We start from the raw sequence: 21681 nt of genomic DNA on the forward strand, positions 1-21681 counted from the left end.
TCCAGATCCATAAAAGCCCAAAAAACATCCTTCCCCTTTCCTATAGCTTTCTCACATATCTGTCTTACCACAAAGATCTGATCTACACAACCTCTTCCTGTCCTAAATCCACACTGTTCCTCACCAATTACTCCCTCTATTCCTCTCCTAATCCTCTCAATCAAGATCCTCCCATAAGCCTTCCCTACTACACTTAACAAGCTAATCCCTCTGAAACTACTACACTCACACTTGTCCCCTTTTCCCTTGTAAAGTGGAACTATACAGGCACTCCTCCAGTCCTCCGGCACTCTACCCTTTCTCCAGCAAACATTAAATAACCTCACCAGCCAGTCCACCATCATTGTACCTCCTTTTTTAGACATTCTGTATGGCATCCATCCAGACCAGGTGCCTTACCTACTTTCATCATCTTAACAACTGCCTTCACTTCATCCTTCCTTATTTTTCCTCCATTTTCCTCACTTATCACTCTCATTTTCATAGCATTTCCCAGTGTAACTATCTTTCCCTCCCTATCCTCCTTCACATTTAGCAGCTCCTTAAAATATTCTGCCCGTCTTCCCCTTACTGCCTTCTCTTCCATTATCATCTCTCCATCTGTACCTTTTACCTTTTCTTCTCTACTTGATTCGCCTCCTCTTCCTCTCCTAATTTCTTTCCAAAACATCTTTCTATTACTTTCAAAAATTTCTGTCATACTCTTACCCCATTTCACATCTGCTCTCCTCTTTGCAACCTTTACCTTTTGCTTTACTTCTCTTTTCTTTTCTTTGTACCTCTCATATGTCTCCCTCGTCCTATTTTGTAACCAATCTGTGTAAGCTCGCTTCTTCTCTTCTACAACCTTCTTTGTTTCCTCATCCCACCATTCATTACCCTTTCTTCTATTTCCCCCTGTCCTTCTTGTTCCACACACCATCTTTGCACACTTTATGACTCCCTCCTTGAACCATCCCCATTCCTCCTCCACACCCAGCTCTACTCTATCCTTTACTCCCTCCCACTCCTCATTCAGCTTCTTCTTGTACTCCTTCTCCTTTTCCTTTTCATTCAAAGAGTTCACTTTAAGAACCTCCTTACCTTTTGTCCCTTTCCTCTTTCTCCATCTATCCTCCACTCTCAGCTTACCTTCCACCAAAAAATGATCTGATATTCCCCCACCCTCTCCCCTTAGCACATGTACATCCTTAACTCTTCCTATCATAATCCTATTTACCACTACATAATCCATTAGCGCTCTGTCTACCACCCTTCCCTCCACCACCCTCTCCCATGTGTACTTATGCTTGACTTTCTTCCGAAACACTGTATTTGCTATCATCAACTCTCTTTCTAGACACATTTCCACCATCAACTCTCCAGTACGATTCTTTTCTGGAACTCCACATTTCCCAACCACTCCATCGATTGGATCATTTCCTACCCTAGCATTAAGGTCTCCCAGTACTATTACATTGACATTTCTTCCTAAATCCTCTATGGACTCATTTAGATCTATCCAAAAGGCCTCCCTTTCTTCTACACTCTTCTCACTGCCAGGCCCATATGCACTTACAAAGACCCACATCTCCTTCCCCGTTTCATTTTCAACCACATTATTCTTGAGGAAACCTCCTTCCACTCCACTACCCGTTTACATATCTCTTCACTTAGTAGAATAGCCACCCCTTCCCTCCCTCGCCCTCTCTTCACTCCTGATAACCTCCCACTTACACTCCCAAACTTACACTCACCCTTCCCTTTCAACTTAGTTTCACTCAAAGCCAACACATCCATCTTTCTTCTCACAAACATACTACCTATCTCTTCCCTTTTACTCTCATCTGTACCACATCCACGCACATTAAAAGACCCAAACCTTAGGGTGCTGGTCCGAGAACTTCCAGACCCTCTTATGCCTTCTCTTTTTTGTTTAGGAATATCCCCTGTGGGGCTACAAGGAGAAGGATGCCTAGTCCCAATCCCCGTCCCTTTCTTCTCGCCTCTTATGATCCAAGTGGGAATACTTGGTGGCATTATTCTTTTCCCCCACCACAGGGAATTCCCCCGTCATAGAAAAATAATACTCAAAGAAATGGTACAGGACAGCAACAAGGGGTTGGGGGACAGCATAACGGATGGACAGTCGTAGTATAAAAGTGTCATCATTTCTCTATGAACAGAGTTCCTCTATCATAGACAAAATGATGTGTGGCTCTGGTCCGTAGGGGCGCCCCATATAGACCCTAAAGTATCAACTGCATGCTACTTTGCCATAATAACAAGCAGCCAATATCGCAGACGGACAATATATATATATGAATATTAGATTCCGTTCACTTCGAACTGATGCGCATAGTAAAGAACTCAATTATCTAAAGTTTTCATTGTCTATATACATATCAATAGTAATAATGCCTTCAATAGTCTATATTAATATTTATTATAAATTAATTTTCATTAAATTCATTAGAAAACAGATGAAGAATAAAATTCTACATTTACTCTACATATTCTACGAATTGTCGACACAGCGTCATCAGGAAGTTTTGTTTTCCACAATAGCAGACGAATTCTACAATCCGACAGCACAAACGATCACCTGTGGCTATGAACTCTGGACTTGTGCATCATAGATGGGTTAGTTTGATAGATGGTTATGAACAAAGTTGACTTTGACAAACTAGTAATTAGTTGTGGAGTAGTTGGGTCAGTTTTTTTTTTTTGTGTGGACTAGCCCATCAGTTTCATCAGTATTTCCACCACCTGAAAACTATTATAATGATAATCGTAATGGCTAATGCCCCTCACCACCACCTTTCATCCTGTTATTCTATGCTCTATTTTGTAAAGGACGTTTTGTTGATTTCTGGGAACCAGGGTGTGGAAATTTGCAGTTCTTAGTTGTTTGGAGATCGTGTAAAACACATGATAAGCCACATATCAAATTCGTTGGTTGGGTGAAACTATGAATTGACCGTTGTAATTAATTTCTTGTTTAAAGCTTGCAATTTATTTCAACTTTTTCATTTGCAGATGGGAATGATTGATGCACTCATTGCTGTTGCTGCAACAATGAGGTATGTAAGGTTTTTAGTCACAATCTTTTATTAGTGGCAGGTGAGTTTTGATCTGCATTATAAAGCTATTGCCTAGGCCCAAGGTCAGTTGTAACATCAGTATTTCTTGCATTTTGTCAGCCATCTCTCCCCTCCTCTTCTAGCTGTGAGTGATGGCATAGAAACCATTTCACACCAATACAATAGGGATACAAATACAAATTTTATTCCACAGAAGTCTGGGAATGAGGACAAATACCACCTGAAGTGGGTTTTACAATGATACATGAGGCAACAGCTATGGTAGTGGCATTGCAAGTTTTCAAATTATTCAGTCTATTGTTAATTTTTTTTCTTACATAATTCTTGTCAAACATGGTGGGAGTGGATTTTGTGCCTTTGTTTTTGGCTACCTCCCTTGTAAGGAGGAAAAAGCTGTTGGTATGTATGTGTTCTCCCTTCATCACCCATTCCCCCACTTAAGGAGATGCATATTAATTTTTACTTCCTTTTTGTGCAGAAACTTTTTGATAGGCTATGTGCTGCTTTTTTTTTTTTTTTTCTCCCCAGACTTTTCTTCTCTCCTTGCTCTTGTGCTTACATTCTCTTTTCTCCAGATTGAGAAAGGCTTTCACCTACCATCCACATCACATGCACATGGGTCATGGGTCATAACGTAGTGTCTCAAATGGTTCAGCTAGAAAATGCTGGATCCAAATTTTATATGATGAGAATATTGACAAGCATATGTCTGATAACATGATGCTAAATTTTTAACCTGAGTTAAGTGTTAGATTAAATTTTGTTTGCAAATGTGTAGGAAATTTGACATTTGAAATCTTTGCAGCTCTGAATAGAACCTGGGACTCCTACATGTCATCAAGGTAAGCATAACCCATAGTATTTATACTAAATGTAGATGTACTGAATATTGGTCTCTTGGCATGGAAGAGTAGTATACTCTAGACCAGTGTTTCTCAACCTTTTTACCCTTGCGTAACCTTTGAAATAAATTACGTCTCAAGGAACCCTTGCACCCCCCCCCCCAATAGTATATCTTTCTAATTTAATTGTCATTGTGATAATAGGTTAGATAAGGTGATGTCTGTATTACATTATTACAATAACCAAGAATATGTCGTGCATGGTTAATTATATTACGTATATGCATACATATACCAAGGCTTTTTCCCCCTTACAAGGGAGGTAGCCAAAAAGGAAAAGGCATAAAATCATTCCCGCCCATTCCATCCCTGAATACACTCCACATCCCTCCACCCTCCCTCTTATCTGAGCACCTCCTGGATGACGGGTCATCCCTGCACCTTGTCCACTGCCCTGGGTCAGAAGCAGTGTCGCAAGACACAGCACATCCACAGCAAGCCCGCTTCATTAAATCAGCAACCCCTCCTCTCCGTCCCCCATGCATAAAAGGAGAAGACAGGGAGAAATCCCTTCGGGCTGCGTCAAATTTTCCTCACACATACTACCTCACCCCCCATTCCCCCGCCCAATCCACCTCATGCATCACAACATCATCCATATACAACCATTCTCCATTCACCCGTCTTCTGTCCTCTCCCGTCCTTCCTCAACAGACATTCCCCTCTTCCCCAAAGCCCCCTTTGCATTACGTATATGAAATTAAATAAAAAAAATCAAAAGTGCATTAGCTTATCTCGCTTGTTCTTGCGGAACCCTTAGGGTTCTGGGGAACCCTGGTTGAGAAACACTGCTCTAGACAACCAAAATCAAATGTGCCATGATCAGAGATTGAGACATTGATGGATGAAATGATGGTCTTGCTGCATTGCTTGTGATCTGGGGACAAGAATGGCCCTCCATCCACAAGATGTAATAAGTCATTCTTTTACCCTGTATGTTGATAACCCCAGAAAATGCGATCAAGCTTGTTCACGGAATATGGGGGTCCCTCAGATACAACTACAAATATAAAGAGGATGCTTGCATCCTTGTATACTTGCATCTTGTTATGCTAATGTCAGCATCATCATGTACTAGTTGATGTAAGATAAGGTTGTAAGAATGGTTGTAGTTGGGAGATGCTAGGAGTGTCGAGTTCCACAGGGAACTGGCCAGCAAGAATAAAGTGGGTGAATTGAATTGAATTGAATTGAATTTTATTCGGATACAATCATACATACAATAAGTACAATACATACAAGACTCAATATTATACACAGTATATATAATTGTACATCCGAGGATGGCACAGAAAGTCAAAAGACTTATTTCCACTGTGGTCCTCATATTACAATTAGGAAAGGATTATCATAGAAAAGCTAGGTTATACGAAGTGTAAATTAGGATTATAAGAAGTGTAAATTAAACATATAAACTATTTTCTTCAGAGAGAACAGTGTCTAAAAGATAACATTTAACTGATTTTTTAAAACTACTTTTAGATACAATTGATTGAATGTTGGTCGGTAACGAGTTCCAAGCAATAGCACCAGTGTATTTGAAAGTACTTTTCCCTAACGAACTATTAAACCTAGGTACAATGACAGATGACCTACTAGAACGAGTTCTCAGGGAACGAGCATTTCTGACAAGTGTAAACGTATCTGACAAATAACTGGGACAAGAGTCATTCACAATTGGTGAACATGATTAAGCTTTAACTGAGCAACACGTTTCTCAACAGGTAATCAATTTAACAGTTTAAAATGCGTATAATCTAGATGAGTACGTGGATGAATTTTCAAAACGGTCCTGATTAGTTTGTTTTGACATGTTTGAAGATTACTCTTAGATTTTTTAGATAGGTTGCTATACCAGGAAGAACAAGCATAGTCAATATGACACTGAACCAGGGCCGAAGCTAGTAACTTCGTTGTCTCTACATCTAGGAATTTTTTTATTCTTGCCAAAGATTTTGTTCTGGAGCTGACCCTTTTAATTATTTTTTGTGCCATAACTTCTCCCGACACATTTTGATCAATTTCTGTTCCAAGATATTTGACAACAGACCTAGGTTGAATACTAGTATCATTACATTGGATATTGAAGTTGGGAGCATTTTTGAGTTTTTGATCGGAGCCAAAGAGAATGGATTCTGTTTTACCTAGATGTAGAGACAATTTGTTATCCAACAACCACTTGCTGACATTCAATAACTCTTCACTGAGTAACGTCTCAATCCTATTTACATCTTTGCCAGGAACTAGTAAGGCTGAATCATCGGCATACAACAGCAGTTTACAGTTCACAGCAGCTTTCATGTCATTCACATACAAAAGAAACAACAGCGGACCTAAAATGCTACCCTGTGGGACACCACATGTTATTTTTGCTGCTGTTGATGTTGAACCATTTACATTCACAATCTGTTCTTGACCTGTTAGATAAGACCTCATCCAATTAACAACATCTGATTTGAAGCCTAACGCTTGTAGTTTGAATAATAGAATATCATGATTTACAGTATCAAAGGCTTTCTGGAGATCTAGCATAACCATTCCACAGTAATTACCTCTGTCAATTTCACCTTTGATGTAATCAGTCAAAGTGATCAAACATGCATCAGTAGAATATGATTTTCGAAAGCCTGATTGTAAATCATAGAACAAGTTATTGCTTTGAATGTATTCATAAACCTGGTTATAAACAACTCTTTCCAAGACCTTCGATATAATACCGAGCACTGAGACTGGCCTATAGTTACCGGAATCTGTTTTGCTACCCTTCTTGTACAAAGGAGTAACTTTTGCTAATTTAAAATCTTTGGGAACTTTGCCCTGTTGAATCGAAGTATTGATTATGTGAGTGATACAGGGAGTAATCTGCTCAGCTGAGTCATTCACAAATCTGGCTGGAATATTATCTAGTCCGGTAGCCTTAGACCTGTTAACAGTCTTCAACATTTTATACACATCTACATTAGCAACCGTAGACAGAGCAAAGGTGTCATAGGATACACCCTGATTCCAATAATAATTATTAATGTGTTCTTGGCCAAAATGACCTGACGGTACTGGTAAATTATTTACGAGGGTGGTAGCAATGGTGGTGAAAAAGGAGTTAAATTTTTGAGCCACCGCTACTTTGTCGAAAGTAACGATCCCATTAACATTAAGACCAATGTTACTACTTTTGGATTTTAGATTTTTGGAAGAACCTAACTGTTTGATTGTTTGCCATAGTTTTTTGGGATTGTTTTTGTTGGTTTGGAGAGAATCTTTGTAATATCCTACCTTAGCTCTGTCTACCATAACCTGAACCTTGTTCCGTACCTTCTTATACATAGCGAAAATAGATTGATCTTTTGTTTTCTTATACTCTTTTAAAGCCTTATCTCTCCTGTTGATCATTTTCAAGATGTCACCAGAAAACCACGGCTTGGAACGTTGTTTTATTCTGATTGATTTTACTGGAGCTAAATTGTCTAATACCCCCAAGAACAGTGCTTTAAAATTATTCCAAGCTTGATCAACATCTGTACAATTTACGACTGAAAACCATTTAACCGCGGACAACCTTTCGCAGAACAATTCCTTGCTGTAATGCTTAAGAGAACGAACTTTTATGGTTTTATGCTGATTGATTTGTTGTTTGGAAACTTTCCTGATACAATACGTTGCTCTATGGTCACTCAAACCAATATCAATTACTCCACTAGAACATATTTTCTGAACATCTGATACCAAAATAAGATCAATTACAGAATTAGCAGTGGCACATACTCTGGTGGGTTCTGTGGTAATTTATTTCAGATCATTCATTGAACAGAATGACTTTAGCGCATTATGCAGAGTATTCGAGGTTGATTCTACATGAGTATTCAAGTCGCCAGTTATAATCACTTCTTTGTTCAGAAAGTCTGTGGTATTGGAACACAAATCCTCAAGCTTACTATAGAAGTCATGTTGCCAGGGCGGTCTATAGCAGGCACCTACGAGGATAGGCTTAGATTTTGGCAAGAGAATGTTTATCCACAAAGCCTCTAACTCACTGTTCATGTCTGTCCGTTGCTCAAACGCGATGTCGTTGCGTATGTAGACAGCCATGCCTCCTCCAACCCGGTTACGATCTCTCCTCACGATGGTGTAGTTGTTGATCTCTACCTCCGGATCCGCTATTGTATCGTCCAGCTTGGTCTCGGTGAAGCATAATACTGCAGGGGTAGTCCTCCGGGTAATCTCTCGTACCTCGTCCAATTTTGACGTCAGGCTGCAAATGTTCAAGTGAACAATTTGTAGGCCCTTGCCCAACAAACAGGACAGCTTGGCATCCATCTCATCGGCCCTCACGGGGCCAGGGCATTGATGAATGTCGCCAGATAATAGCAAACATATTGCTATTATAACACTGTTGCTTCCGGGTTTGATGTTGCTTACCTCGGAAGTACACGAATGTGTTCCGACCCTGACCTTGTTGCTGCGCTTGGTAATGGAAGAGGGCGATAGTAGGTGTTTGTATATAGTCCATCGGCCAAATCCAAAGTGTTTGCAACAGCCATCACAAGTCGAATAGTTCTCAATCCAATCTTTAACCTTATGGTCGCATTTTGGAACCTCTGAACTTCTCAACCGACCCGAAAAGTTGATGAAAATCACTAATACCTGGAGGGCCAAAATGATGCCAACTTTACCCTTCATCATGATGTTATATATTCGAATAAAGTACGTACGTTAGGTTATAATACCGCTGACGACATGAAGCTAGAATTATCTTGGACGAGGCATACAGATCGAGTTCCATAAACACTGTATTGCTCGCGGTGGATGCGAGGGAGGGGGGAGACGGAGGGGTGGAGGAGGAGGAGGAGCAGTCACTCCGACCAAAACCTTTTACTCGGTTTGAGAGGTGCGGTTGGGGGGTGGGTAGATGGTTTATGACCCTCTCCGACACTGGCACCTTTGTTCAATTTACAGGCACGCTCGGCTTCGGCCCACTGGCATGTCGTTTTCTCCATACAAATTTCAAATTTGTTTTCTTAATTGCGGCTGCCACTGGCTCAGCTAGTTACCGCAATTGAGAGCCATGGTTAGATTAACCATTCACAAGTCACTAGAAACCTATCCCCTCCTTTGGCACTCCCCCCCCCGCGCGAAAAATCCCTAGATAAACGGGAGCCTCACACACACACACACACGTCTACACGTTTTGCTGTGGAGTTGCCCTTTTGATGCATTCTCTTAAACCCAAGTAGTGATGGGAGCAGGATAACTTTGTCTGTAAGCATTGGTAAATGGTGCTTAACCCATCGCCCCTAATTCTAAAGAGGGAAAGTACCTTTGGTGCAAGTTATGCATATGTGAAGGTTGTGGAATATTGAGCCAATTTGATCTTAAATAAGGAGAGTATTGACAAGCATATGTCTGACCATATGATGCCAAGCATATAGTCCAAGTTTAGCATTTAGTAAGGTTGTGGAAGTGGATGTGTAAAATTTTTAACAGAATGAAATCTGCAGGTTTGGAGTGATGAGAATGGGAAGCAATCTGTAGTTTACACAATACAAGTATACTAGAATCCACTAACTTTACTTGAAATAGTCTTGAGGCATGGAATAGAAATCTCGCTGCCAATATTTTTTTCCCCCACATAAGGGAGGTAGCCAAATCAAAGGCGCGTACCCGCTTTCATCCACCACCCTTTCCCCTCCTCACATAATAGCTCATGAGTAAATAAAGAGTTTCATAAATCTTCCAGATCTCCCAAAACCGTTCAGTTCATTATCCCACAATTTGTTGGTTGTGCAGTCCCAAAGCAGCTGGCAGTGGGTCCTTGGTACCTCCATTGATTACTAGAGAGAAGCGTGTTACATTAGTCGCTAATTGGAGGAGGCCTCTTGATACCTGTCAGCTCTTGCATTCAAAGGTAGAAGAAATGCAGAGCAAATTGATGAGATCTTGGGACAAGTCTGAAGAAGTTGAAGATAGCAGGGAAGTGACTCTTAGGTCCTTGTAGGCCATTGTTGACCCCACACCTATTGATACCACTGAACAAATCCTAAATTGTAATAGTTACATGATGTGTGTAGGTTGCAATACTAGGCCATTTGCTTTTTATACCAAAGTTGCACTCAAATTTCACTAGCATATTTTTTCCTTTCAGAATGTGGTGAGTCTTCAGTCTGCAATAAAGTTTGTACTTGTGCTGTGGTTTAATTTTATTGCATCTCTAATAATGATGATAATTGAAATCCTTGATTTCACTGAGAGTAAGTCAAAAGGATTCTGACAAGATTACATAATGTTTTATGTGAAGTATTAGTACTGTGGCCTCAATTTGTCATTGGTTTGTTTCAGGTTGCTTGGAGAAACAAAAGAGTGCTGGTGAGCAACTAAGGGAAAAATACCAGACAAACCACAAGAGAAATATGGTAAGTTGCGAAGGATAAGAGAAGCTAGACGAAGAATGGGTACGTTTCAAGATAGTACAGTACACTAAAATGGGTTGAAAGTGGGAGGGAGCAGTTGGTGGGATTAAGTTTGATGGCAGAGTAGAACTAAGATAACATACAAGATGTACAGATGAGGGAAGTGAAACTAGAGGACAGGGAGGCTGAGAATGAAGTAGGGTGGGCGATTGGTGAGGAATTTGAATTGTTTTTGGAAAGGAGGGAAGAATGAACAGGGGTAAGTTGGGTTGAGAGAAGGTAAAGGATGCTGTTGGACAGGTATGACGGTGAAGAGAGATGGATAGAGTATTGTGGGGTTCTTAGATTTAGAAGGGGATAAGGTGGTTTAGTGGCAGTAGTTGGTAGGAAAGGAGGGTAGCACTGTAGAAGGTGGGAGAGGAGAAAAAGCATTGATAACTGCAAAGTTGTCAGTTAGGTGTCTGAGGAAGGGTGTAGTCGTGTAATGGGTGGTGAGGACTTGTACTTAGGGTAGAGAAGTGTGGAGTAATGGATGTAGTTGTGATTGGTGTACTGTTAAGTGTTTCAAAATGTTGTTCTGTCTCTTCAGTAAAAGCTTCCCAGTTAGCTCTCTTGTATTTGGTGTATGTGTGTCTGTGGCCAACTGGGGTGCATCTTGTTTTGGTGGTGGTGATGATTGGAAGATGGTCAGAACCAAGGGTTCCGACCACTCTCCATGATGTTGTTGGGGTTAGGCAGGGGGAGCAGAAGGTGATATTAGGAGAGGAGGGAGTGTAGAGGGCTTGGTGTGGGATATGTGCATGATTATGTGTGTTGTTCATGATAGTCAATGAGTCAAACTGAGTCTGTATATCAAGCCCTCTGTCTGTGTCAGGGTTGTTGACATACCAGGCAGACGACTTGGCGTTGAAGTCACCATCCATAATCAGGTTGGGGATTGAGGCTAGTTGGCTAAATTCAGGCCTGAAGGTGTTTGGAACTGTGGGGGATGATTGGGGGCGAATGTACATGTTAACTATTGTCCGTGTTGATTTGTTGCCTGTGCGAATTCGAATGGATTGGATTTCTGTAGTGTTATCTGTGGTAGGGAGGAGAATTTTGGTTGTGGCACTTGTGTCCACAAAACAGATGGAATGGTGGATCAGGGTGATGAATTCACTGCCATTGCCATCGGTCCGGTCTTGTCTGATGGTGGTGTAATTATGAAATGATGGTGTTTTGTGAGTGTCTTAGTTTTGTTTCTTATATAATTACAATGTGCATGTTGTGTTGTTTAAGAAAGTGTTCGAGTTCATGTTTTTTCATGTTAATACCGTCAATGTTGTGTTGTAATATGTTGATGTTGTGTGTTCTGTATGTGTTGTATGTTGCCGTTTGGGGTTGAGGTTGGGGTGTTAATGGGGAAGGTATAGGATCTGGGTTAGAGGCGGGGCAAGGAGAGATTGGGGACAAAGGAAGGGGAGTACTGATTGGGGATATGGGCAAAGGGAAATTGGGAGTGGGTAAGGGTGCTGGCTGTGGTTGGGGAGGTGGGAGTGGGATTACTGGAGGGCAGGTAGAACATGTCCAAGTGTTTGTGTATTGGTTTGTGTCAGCAAGTGTTGTACAAGTGAGGTGGGCCCAGTTTTTGCACATATTGCACTGAACTGAGCCCTTTGTCTGTCTGCTCGAAGTAATGGGTTAAGAGCATGTTGGGCATGTGTATTTTGTGGTGGGCCCAGGATTGCTCTCTACATCTCCGGCTAAAAGTAGAAGACGAGGGGTGATCGCCGGAAAATCACCCCTCGGTGCAGAAAAAATGTAACATTGCATGTTGAGAAAAAGGATTGTGGTACAGTAGAAGCCCAATTTAACGAACTAATTCAGCCAAGGTCCAGTCCACTAAATTGAATTTTCCGTTAAATTGAGCGAGTGAGCATTGGTGTAACAGTGTTGCCAGAGTGGATTATAAAAATGATACGTACCTAAAAATTCCCTAGTGTGCACACACACATACAGTATATATATTATTGTAAGTGAATTATAGGCAGCACAATCGTGAATTGCAAACAAACAGCAACATGCAGTAATTTGTTGCAACATGTATGTGTGTGTGTGTGTGTGTCGTGTAACAATGATATGAGCTGTCTGTGAATTTCGCGAAATATTAGTCATAGCTTCGTGTTTGGTTCGATGTACATAATTCTAGCGATTAATAGGACTGGGCAGTTGGGTTTTGGATAGTGAGCATTATTGTTGTGTTGTTGCAGAAAACATAGTTCATTGTTATAGAAGTGTTTTCGTGGTGACTACTCTCGCGTACTGATTTTGAATTTTCCCATTAACTTACTGTTTCATTATTTTGTTTTCCTATTATACCGTCTATTTCTACTTGAATATATTTCTGCTACAATTATACTTTATACATATACTGAATTATATATTATTGATTTTGAATTTTCCCATTAACTTACTGTTTCATTATTTTGTTTTCCTATTATACCGTCTATTTCTACTTGAATATATTTCTGCTACAATTATACTTTATACATATACTGAATTATATATTATTGTATATATATTATAGTATATATATTATAGTATATATATATATATATATATATATATATATATATATATATATATATATATATATATATATATATATATATACCTCCAAAGTACTAAATTATAAAAATTTCCTTGACTCTACCACCACAATCTGGTAACATCTGGTAACATTGGACTCTGAGACACGCATGTGGCCATTTGACGGAAAATGCTCAACTTAGCTTACTATTCCTGCTAAATTGAGCTATTTCTGTAGACGCGCATCTGGCCAGCTAGCGGAAAATGGTCAACTTAGCGGACCATTTCCGCTAAGTTGAGCATTTTCATTATTGCTATTTGCAGTTCGCTAATTTGAGCTTCCGCTAAATTGAGATTCGTTAAATCGGGCTTCTACTGTACTCCCCAAGGCAGTCGTAGCTCCTCTTGGGGATCGGTGCCACCTGCGTAGAGCCGATGGCCAGGGCTGGTTGCCGCCGTTTGGCCCCCAACTCTTGGGGTTGGGGGTTAGTCCCACGACGTAAACGCTGCGGCTCCAGGACCATGGATACTGTTGTCATGGAGGTTGTACAATTGATGCTGGTACCTTGGATTGGATGTTGGTGCTGCCAGGTGCTGATGGAGAGGTTAGTTTGATCCTATTTAATGCAAAAGGTCTTTAAGAAATGATGATTGTTATCCCTGTCTCAATAACTGCTGTGGACACAATTCCTCGTTACTGAAAACCAAAAGTACATCTTCAATAATAACTTTGTTTGCATGTAAGTGAAGTTTGTTTAATTGACAGGTCCATGCACAAGAGGTGTATAAATGAACCTCTTTTATAGATACTGGATTAGCACATGCAGGTCAGTTAAGTTTTTTTGGTTAGATATGATGTTTTGAAAGAAATGTAATTATTTTGGACTTTGATAAATGATGAGTTAGATGACGAGACCTAAGACAGGCTTACCCGCATGTCGTTTGGTGTAATCAAGAAAAGACAGGAGAAGTGTGATGAAGGTGTTTTAGAAGTTTTAATTTTCCAGACAAGACTTGTGGTATTGAATTGTAAAGAAAGATGTTGGCCATTGTTTAAGAGTATATGTACATGATCAAGATTGAAAGCACATCAGGACTACGGTTGTTGTTGTTGTTGTTGTCGTTCCCTAGACTGTCTGTCCGAGCAGTCCCGTCTCCCCAAGGAAGGCCACAGCCGAAACTGGGTTTTCCCACAAATCCTTTATAGAGTGTATGTTGTGTTGTTTGCGTGCATGATTGTGTATAATGCAGTCTTCCATTATGTGTTGTATGGTATGGGGTGAAGTGTTACATCCTGGGCAGCTGTTCACAACACGGTCGTCCAGCCTCTTCTGGTAGCTTAGAAGTGCTGGGTGGTGACCGCATCGCAATCTGGCCAAGTGGACTCTGTCCTTTCGTGGGAGAGAGGATTCAGAAGGGTGGATATCAGGGGGTCTGGCATGCAGCAGTGTGTTGTCTTTCAGTGTGTTAATGGAGCGGTGAGTGATATGATTATGAATATGTTTCCGGAGGCTGGTATTTGGTGGTTGTGGAGGAAGAGAAGAGAGTATCTGTGTGTAATAAAGGTCTTTGGGTGTTGTTTTAATGTTTCTTGGTGTGTGTGGGTGTTCTGCTATGTAGTGTAGCGGGTGTGATGTGTTTGTGGTGGCTGCGGCAAGTGTTTGTGTGCCTCTCATGTCGAGGTGGTCCTTGACTTTGAGGACTTTTGTTTCATGGTGTAAATGGTCTGTAGGTGATGTATTTGTGCAGCCTGTAATTGTTTTTAGGACTTTGTTTTGTATGATTTGAAGGGTGTTGTGGTGTGTCTCACTGAGATTAGGAGCCCATGCAGGACTCGCATAATTCATCACTGAGCGTATGCATTGTTTGTATATTGTTATATTAGTTTCTTTGTTTTGTCCAAATGTTGTCCCAGTGATTGACTTAAGTGCGTTAAGTCTAGGTGTGCATTTGTTTTTTATGTTTGTCCAGTTGGTGAGAAGTGTTGCTGTAGATTTGGTTGGAGCTATTTTGAGTCTGTTTGTGATGAACCATGTGTTGAGTGTGTCAAGGTAAGGCTGGATTATTTCTGCAGCTTTATCTGTGTTACAATGTGTGCATGTGATTGTTATGTCGTCTGCGTAGGAAGAGATTTGTATTTCTGAGGTGTCTGGCGTGGGTAAGTCATGCATGTATAGATTAAATAATGTGGGGGATAGAACTGAGCCCTATGGTACTCCGTTCTTAATGTTTCTGATGTGTGATGATTGGCCATTATATGACACATGAGCATTCCTGCCTGCCAGATAATTGGCCAGCCATCTTTTGGTGTTATTGTGCATGTCTGTGTTATATATTTTATTTGTTAGGTTGTGGCGGGGGATAGCATCAAAAGCTTTACTAATGTCCAATGTTATAAGAAGTGTTCTGTGGTGGGGCCTATCTGAATTGATGCCATCAAAAATTCTTTGTGTGAGGTTTGTCAGAAGAGTGTTTGTGGAGTGTAGTGGCCTAAAGCCGTGTTGTGAGTCAGCAAGGGGAATATATGGTGTGACATGTTTAAGTATTAGGCGTTCAATGACTTTAGAGGGGGTGCAGAGAAGTGTGATTGGGCGGTGCGATGTTGGGATTGTTGGGTCTTTGTTCGGTTTTGGAATGGTGATTATTTTACCATGCTTCCAGATGTCGGGTATAGTGTTGTGTGAATAGCTGTAGTTTGCAATGTTTGTGAGTGCGTGTATACCTTGTGGTCCAATGTGTTTTAGGTGGATGTTGCTTATGTTATCAGGGCCACAGGCAGATGAGTGCTTGAGATTATGTATTATGAGTTTTGTCTGACTGTCTATGAAGGGTGTATAGTCTGAGTCTGTGGGGAAGTCTTTCTTACGTCGAATGGTGCGTCGGTCGTCAGGGTGAGATGTAAGATGGCTCGTCTGTGCAAAATGACGAATGAGTGCGTTTGCTTGTTGCCTGTTTGAGGGTAGATTATCTGTTGTTGTGATTATTGCTGCGTGAGAGCGTGTAGTGTTAGTGTTGGATAGTGTGATGCTGTTGAGTGTTTTGTACAATTTGCTGGTGTTTGTTTTGTGATCAAGTGTATTGATAAAGTTTTGCCAATTTTGTGTTTTTTGTTCATGTATTTTATTGGCAATCACAGTGTTTAGTGTTTGTATTTGGTCTGCTATGTTTTGAGGGATAGGTGTGGGGGTATCGTGTTTAAGTGTGTCACGTTGTCTGATGAGGTCTTGGATTTCTGGTGTGAAGTTGGGGTTGTGTGATTTTCTGTTGCCTCTAGGGATGTATCTCTTGTCTGCGTTTTGTATGATTGTATTAAAAGCGTGCACAGCATTGTTTATGTTTGTGATTGGTGTACTGTTAAGTGTTTCAAAATGTTGTTCTGTCTCTTCATTAAAGGCTTCCCAGTTAGCTCTCTTGTAATTGGTGTAAGTGTGTCTGTGGCCAGCTGGGGTGCATCTTGTTTTGGTGGTGATGATGATTGGAAGGTGGTACTACGGTACATCACTATGGTAGGTTTACCTGCATGGTACTTGGAAATTGCATTTGCAATAATGATGAGAATGTATTTGCTACTCTTGACTGTTGTATGATGACTATAACCACCAAGATCTCTTAATATTTGACCTCTTAGGACTGTATAGCAAGAGATGGAGCAGAATACATTTATGGTTTCTTCCTCCAGGGGTCAACACATTCATCAGTAGTCTGGCCATACAAGATCTTTGCTAGGTCTAGGCAACCTTGGGTTTTACAAAGTTGCACCAGATTTAGATGACCCTGAGCTGGTAATGGTAAGATTGCATTGTCATTTGAATTTTTGAATATGATGGCCCATCATATAGGACACTGTAGGAATACCTGTTGGCAATGTTAACCACTTGGGTACAGTGACACTTACATAGGTGTCATGAGGCGTGGATGTGTTCGCAAGGATGCCGGTGTACAGTTTTGATTACGTATATCTTTGTAGTTGTACACGAGTTACCCCCGGATTCTATGAACTGGTTTGATCATGTTTTCAGTGTTTATTACTGAGTAAAAAAGAATGAGTACTGCAGTAGTGACTATTTTATAATGCAAATAGTGTGATGCATTGTTCCTATGATAGGCCATGCTGCGCGTGAGAGTTTGACTCGTACTGAAGTGGTTAATAATGTGATTGACCAGTTGGGTACTATATTGAGGTAGTTTGAGTAGGGATAGGTAGTTTTAAAATAATCATTAACAGCCAGGAAATCTTTGAACAGGGGAAGAGGGAAGGGGAACAAATGTATGGAACTTGAACTTTGAAAATATGCTTGGTAAGGAGTTGAAATATGAAGTCTGTTATGGGGATGGAAAGAAAGCTGACAGATCTAGTTGCCCAAACTATGCCAGGTGGAAAGAATGACTTGGAAGCAAATACCAAAAATGAAGTAGATTAATGGGGTGAAGAGGTGAATTGAATGATAGAGGAATGTCTGTTAAGCAATGAAAAGTGTCCATGATGAATATAGAATAGTAATTGATGGATTAAGTAAATAATTGATCCCAGAGTCACTGATATTGAGTATATGCTATGTTGGTGCTAAGGTGAATCAAAGATCAGTCTGCTCCCCTTATGCCCCAGTTGCAATGTTGCTTCTGGTTACCGGGCTGCAAACATTTATGAATGCATTTCTTGGTTTATGAGGAAGGTTAAACAAGACCAAGACAAGTTTGATGTGGAGCAGTGGCTCCCAACCATTTCTGGCTTGAGGAGGCACCCTTGCCAAGCCTTTCAGAAGTCCCGGCAGCACCCTTATTAGAAAATCTAAATTCTAGTTTGTCAGTATTTTGTTGATTCAACATCAGTGTAACAAAATTATGTCCCAGGATAATATGAAAATACTCATCTTTACACTGATGTTGCTTTAATGAACAAAAATGGATGACGATACAAATATATAATTGACAGTAATTTTTGCCCTGAATTTTGGAGGCACCCTCAGTTGATCTTGCTTCACCCTTTGGTGTCATGGCATACCGGTTGGGAACCACGGATGTAAAGAGTGTTATTGGTTTGTCAGTTGGTGTATGGCTTTGTTGCATTGTAATGTTTACATTTTCAGTTTCGAGTTTGTAGGATGACCTGTGGTGGTGGTGTGCTTTAGAGCCAGAGTGAAGTAGTAAGTATCAAGTTATTGTATTGTGGTTGTACTTCAAATAATGATGACAAAAAATATCTCCAGAATTACTGTGTTGGCAAGCTCAACAGGGCTGACATTGCTTATAGTGTACACCTTGCATTGGATCAAGAGCCATTGTTTACAAGTGGTATTTTTTCAGGTAAAGGCCTGGAGCATTCCTCAGCTGCATTAAGGTTGGTACTTGTTTTGGACAGAAGATGGGACTGAATGGAGAATTGCTGTGTATGGATGCTGTGGCACGAGGGGGAGCGGATGGGGGGGGGTGAGGCAATGTGTGAAAAATGCAGTATAAAGGGATTTCTCCCCATCTGCATGAGGTGACTGAGAGGAGGGGGGTTGCCAGTTTATTTAATCTGCTTTGCTGTGGATGTACTGTCTTAAACTGCTTCTGACCCAGGGCAGTGGGTGAGATGCAGGGATGACCCATCAGCCAGGAGCCATGATGAGGGAAGGGAGTGGATTTTTTTTTTTTAACCCCATTTCACTTCTGCTCACCTCTGCCCTCTTATGCTTTATTCTGCTTTTCTTTGTACATTCTTGTGATTCATCCTATTTTGTAATCAATCTTTGAATGCTTGCTTCTTTACAATCTTCTTTGCTTCATCCCACCACTCGCTACCCTTGTATATCCTCCTGTTGTCCTTGTTCCACAACTTGAACCATCCCCATTCCTCCTCTCCTAGTTATACTCTAACCTTCACTCCCTCCCACTCCCATTTCTTCTTGTACTCCTCTTTTTCTCTCGTTTAAGCAGTTTACTTTAAGCACCTCCCTACCTTCTGCCCTTTACCTTTCTCCATCTATCCTTCACTGTCAACTTCCAAAAAATTGTCTTTTCCCCCACTCTCCCCGTAGAACATCTACATCCAAAAATCCTCCCATTATTCTCCTGGTTACCACTATGTAGTCCATTAGTGCCCTCTCTATCACCCTTCCATCCACCACTCTCTCCCATGTACTTATGGTTGATTTTCCCGTTGACAGGTTTTCAAGTGGACAGTGTACCAGTTTGATCAAGTTTGGACATTAATGTCCATTCATCTGTTCAGTACAGGAATAGATACCTACAGGCTGCTAGCCAGAGTAGTACTATGATGAGAATCTTACTTTCAACATGAGTAACAAATGATATAGTATTTGTACCCTGATTGCCTAGGCGATGGGTGGTCATTTTCATTATATATTTAACTGATGAGGAATATTTTCAGGTGCTGTGAGTTAGCAAAGCGGATAAGGAAACAGGTGAGTGGAGTATGACTGAAGAAGCATGTTTTGACTTGGCTACCTCCCTTGTGAAGGGGAAGAAGCCTATGGTATGTAGACAGATATTGTTATGCACTAGGAATGTTTGCTAACACAATTGTCGTTGATTGCAGAATTTCAGTGTTTGCTATTTTCTGAAGTTGGTCCAAAGAAGTGAAATTTGTTGCAGCTGGTGACCAAATAAATGTGGTGGTAAAGGAGTTAACTTTTTCCATTTTTATCATATTTGCTAGTGTTTATCTCCATGATGGCCCATCACTTAGAACACCTTAGGATTGCCTGTTGGCAAAGTGCTAAAGAAATGTGATTCTGACCATTCTATTGATCATACTGTGAGGTTCATTTTGAGTTGGGATTAATGTTCAATTGTTTGCAGGTGATGTCGGAGCGAGACTGAAGGACAAGATCGTGATCACTGGTAAGATGTTATTATTTCTTCTCGTTAATACTGTATACATGATGGCCCATCACTTAGGACACTTTAGGATTGCCTGTTGGCAAAGCGCTAAAGATATGTGATTTTGACCATTTTACTGATCATACTGTGAAGTTAGTTTTGAATTGGGATTAATGTATATTTTTTTGCAGGTGACATCAAAGCGAGACTGAATGGAGATCATGGTCACTGGTAAGAATGTTGTTATGTCTTGTTAATACTGCATACATGATGGCCCATCACTTAGGACACCTTAGGATTGCCTGTTGGTAAAATGTTAAAAATTGTGATTCTGATCACTTTGTGAAATATACTAAACCTGTTTTATTGAATTATGATTAATTCCCTGGGGTGGGGGAAAAGAATACTGCCATCAAGTAATTCCACTTGGATTGTAAGAGGTGAGAAGAAAGGGATGGGGATTGGGACTAGGCATCTTTCTCCTTGTAGCCCCACAGGGGACATTCCTAAAAGAAAAAGCAAAGGCATAAGAGGGTCTGGGAGTTTTCCAACCAGCACCCCAAGGTTTGGGTCTTTTAATGTGCATGGATGTGGTACAGATGAGAGTAAAAGGGAAGAGATAGGTAGTATGTTTGTGAGAAGAAAGATGGATGTGTTGGCTTTGAGTGAAACTAAGCTGAAAGGGAAGGGCGAATGTAAGTTTGGGAGTGTAAGTGGGAGGTTATCAGGAGTGAAGAGAGGGCGAGGGAGGGATGGGGTGGCTATACTAGTAAGTGAAGAGATAGGTAAACATGTAGTGGAGTGGAAGGAGGTTTCCTCAAGGATAATGTGGATAAAGGTGAAACTGGGAAAGGAGATATGGGTTTTTGTAAGTGCATATGGACCTGGCAGTGAGAAGAGTGTAGAAGAAATGGAGGCTTTTTGGATAGATTTAAATGAGTGCATAGAGGATTTAGGGAGAAATATCAATGTAATAGTACTGGGAGACCTTAATGCTAGGGTAGGAAATGATCCAATTGATGGAGTGGTTGGGAAATGTGGAGTTCCAGGAAAGAATGGTAGTGGAGAGTTGATGGTGGAAATGTGTCTAGAGAGTTGATGATATCAGATACAGTGTTTCAGAAGAAAGTCAAGCATAAGTACATATGGGAGAGGGTGGTGGATGGAAGGGTGGTAGATAGAGCGTTAATGGACTATGTAGTGGTAAATAGGTTTATGATAGGAAGAGTTAAGGATGTACATGTGCTAAGGGGAGAGGGTGGAGAAATATCAGATCATTTTTTGGTGGAAGGTAAGTTGAGAGTGGAGGATAGATGGAGGAAGAGGAAAGGGACAAAAGGTAGGGAGGTACTTAGAGTGAACTCTTTAAATGAAAAGGAAAAGGAGGAGTAAAAGAAGAAGCTGAAGGAGTGGGAGAGAGTGAAGGATAGAGTAGAGCTAGAGTGGAGGAGGAATGGGGATGGTTCAAGGAGGGAATCACAAAGTGTGCAAAGATGGTGTGTGGAACAAGAAGGACAGGAGGAAGTAAAAGAAAGGGTAGTGAATGGTGGGATGAGGAAACAAAGAAGGTTGTAGAAGAGAAGAAGCGAGCTTTCACAGATTGGTTACAAAATAGGATGAGGGAGTCATATGAGAGGTACAAAGAAAAGAAAAGAGAAGTTAAGCAAAAGGTAAAGGAGGCAAAGAGGAGAGCAGATATGAAATAGGGTAAGAGTATGACAGAAAATTTTGAAAGTAATAAAAAGATGTTTTGGAAAGAAATTAGGAGAGGAAGAGGAGGTGATTCAAGTAGAGAAGAAAAGGTAAAAGGTGCAGATGGAGAGATGATAATGGAAGAGAAGACTGTAGGGGAAGATGAGCAGAATATTTTAGGGAGTTGCTAAATGTGAAGGAGGATAG

General features: G+C 40.7%; 1 long non-coding RNA gene and 1 pseudogene across 1 annotated transcript; both read left to right on the top strand.

Annotated features, from left to right (window-relative positions):
• The first annotated feature begins 2524 nt into the window (after window positions 1–2524).
• Window positions 2525–3925, top strand: LOC143024032 (uncharacterized). Its single transcript, XR_012966245.1, has 3 exons — window positions 2525–2622; window positions 3019–3062; window positions 3889–3925. It is a non-coding gene; the product is annotated as an uncharacterized LOC143024032 (long non-coding RNA).
• Window positions 3926–16501: 12576 nt separating this feature from the next.
• Window positions 16502–16574, top strand: LOC143024034 (small nucleolar RNA SNORD24; annotated as a pseudogene).
• The last annotated feature ends 5107 nt before the right edge of the window (window positions 16575–21681 follow it).

Source organism: Oratosquilla oratoria, unplaced genomic scaffold, assembly GCF_046742065.1.
Source record: "Oratosquilla oratoria isolate Oo_2021 unplaced genomic scaffold, ASM4674206v1 SCAFFOLD83, whole genome shotgun sequence".
Lineage (NCBI taxonomy): Eukaryota > Metazoa > Arthropoda > Malacostraca > Stomatopoda > Squillidae > Oratosquilla > Oratosquilla oratoria.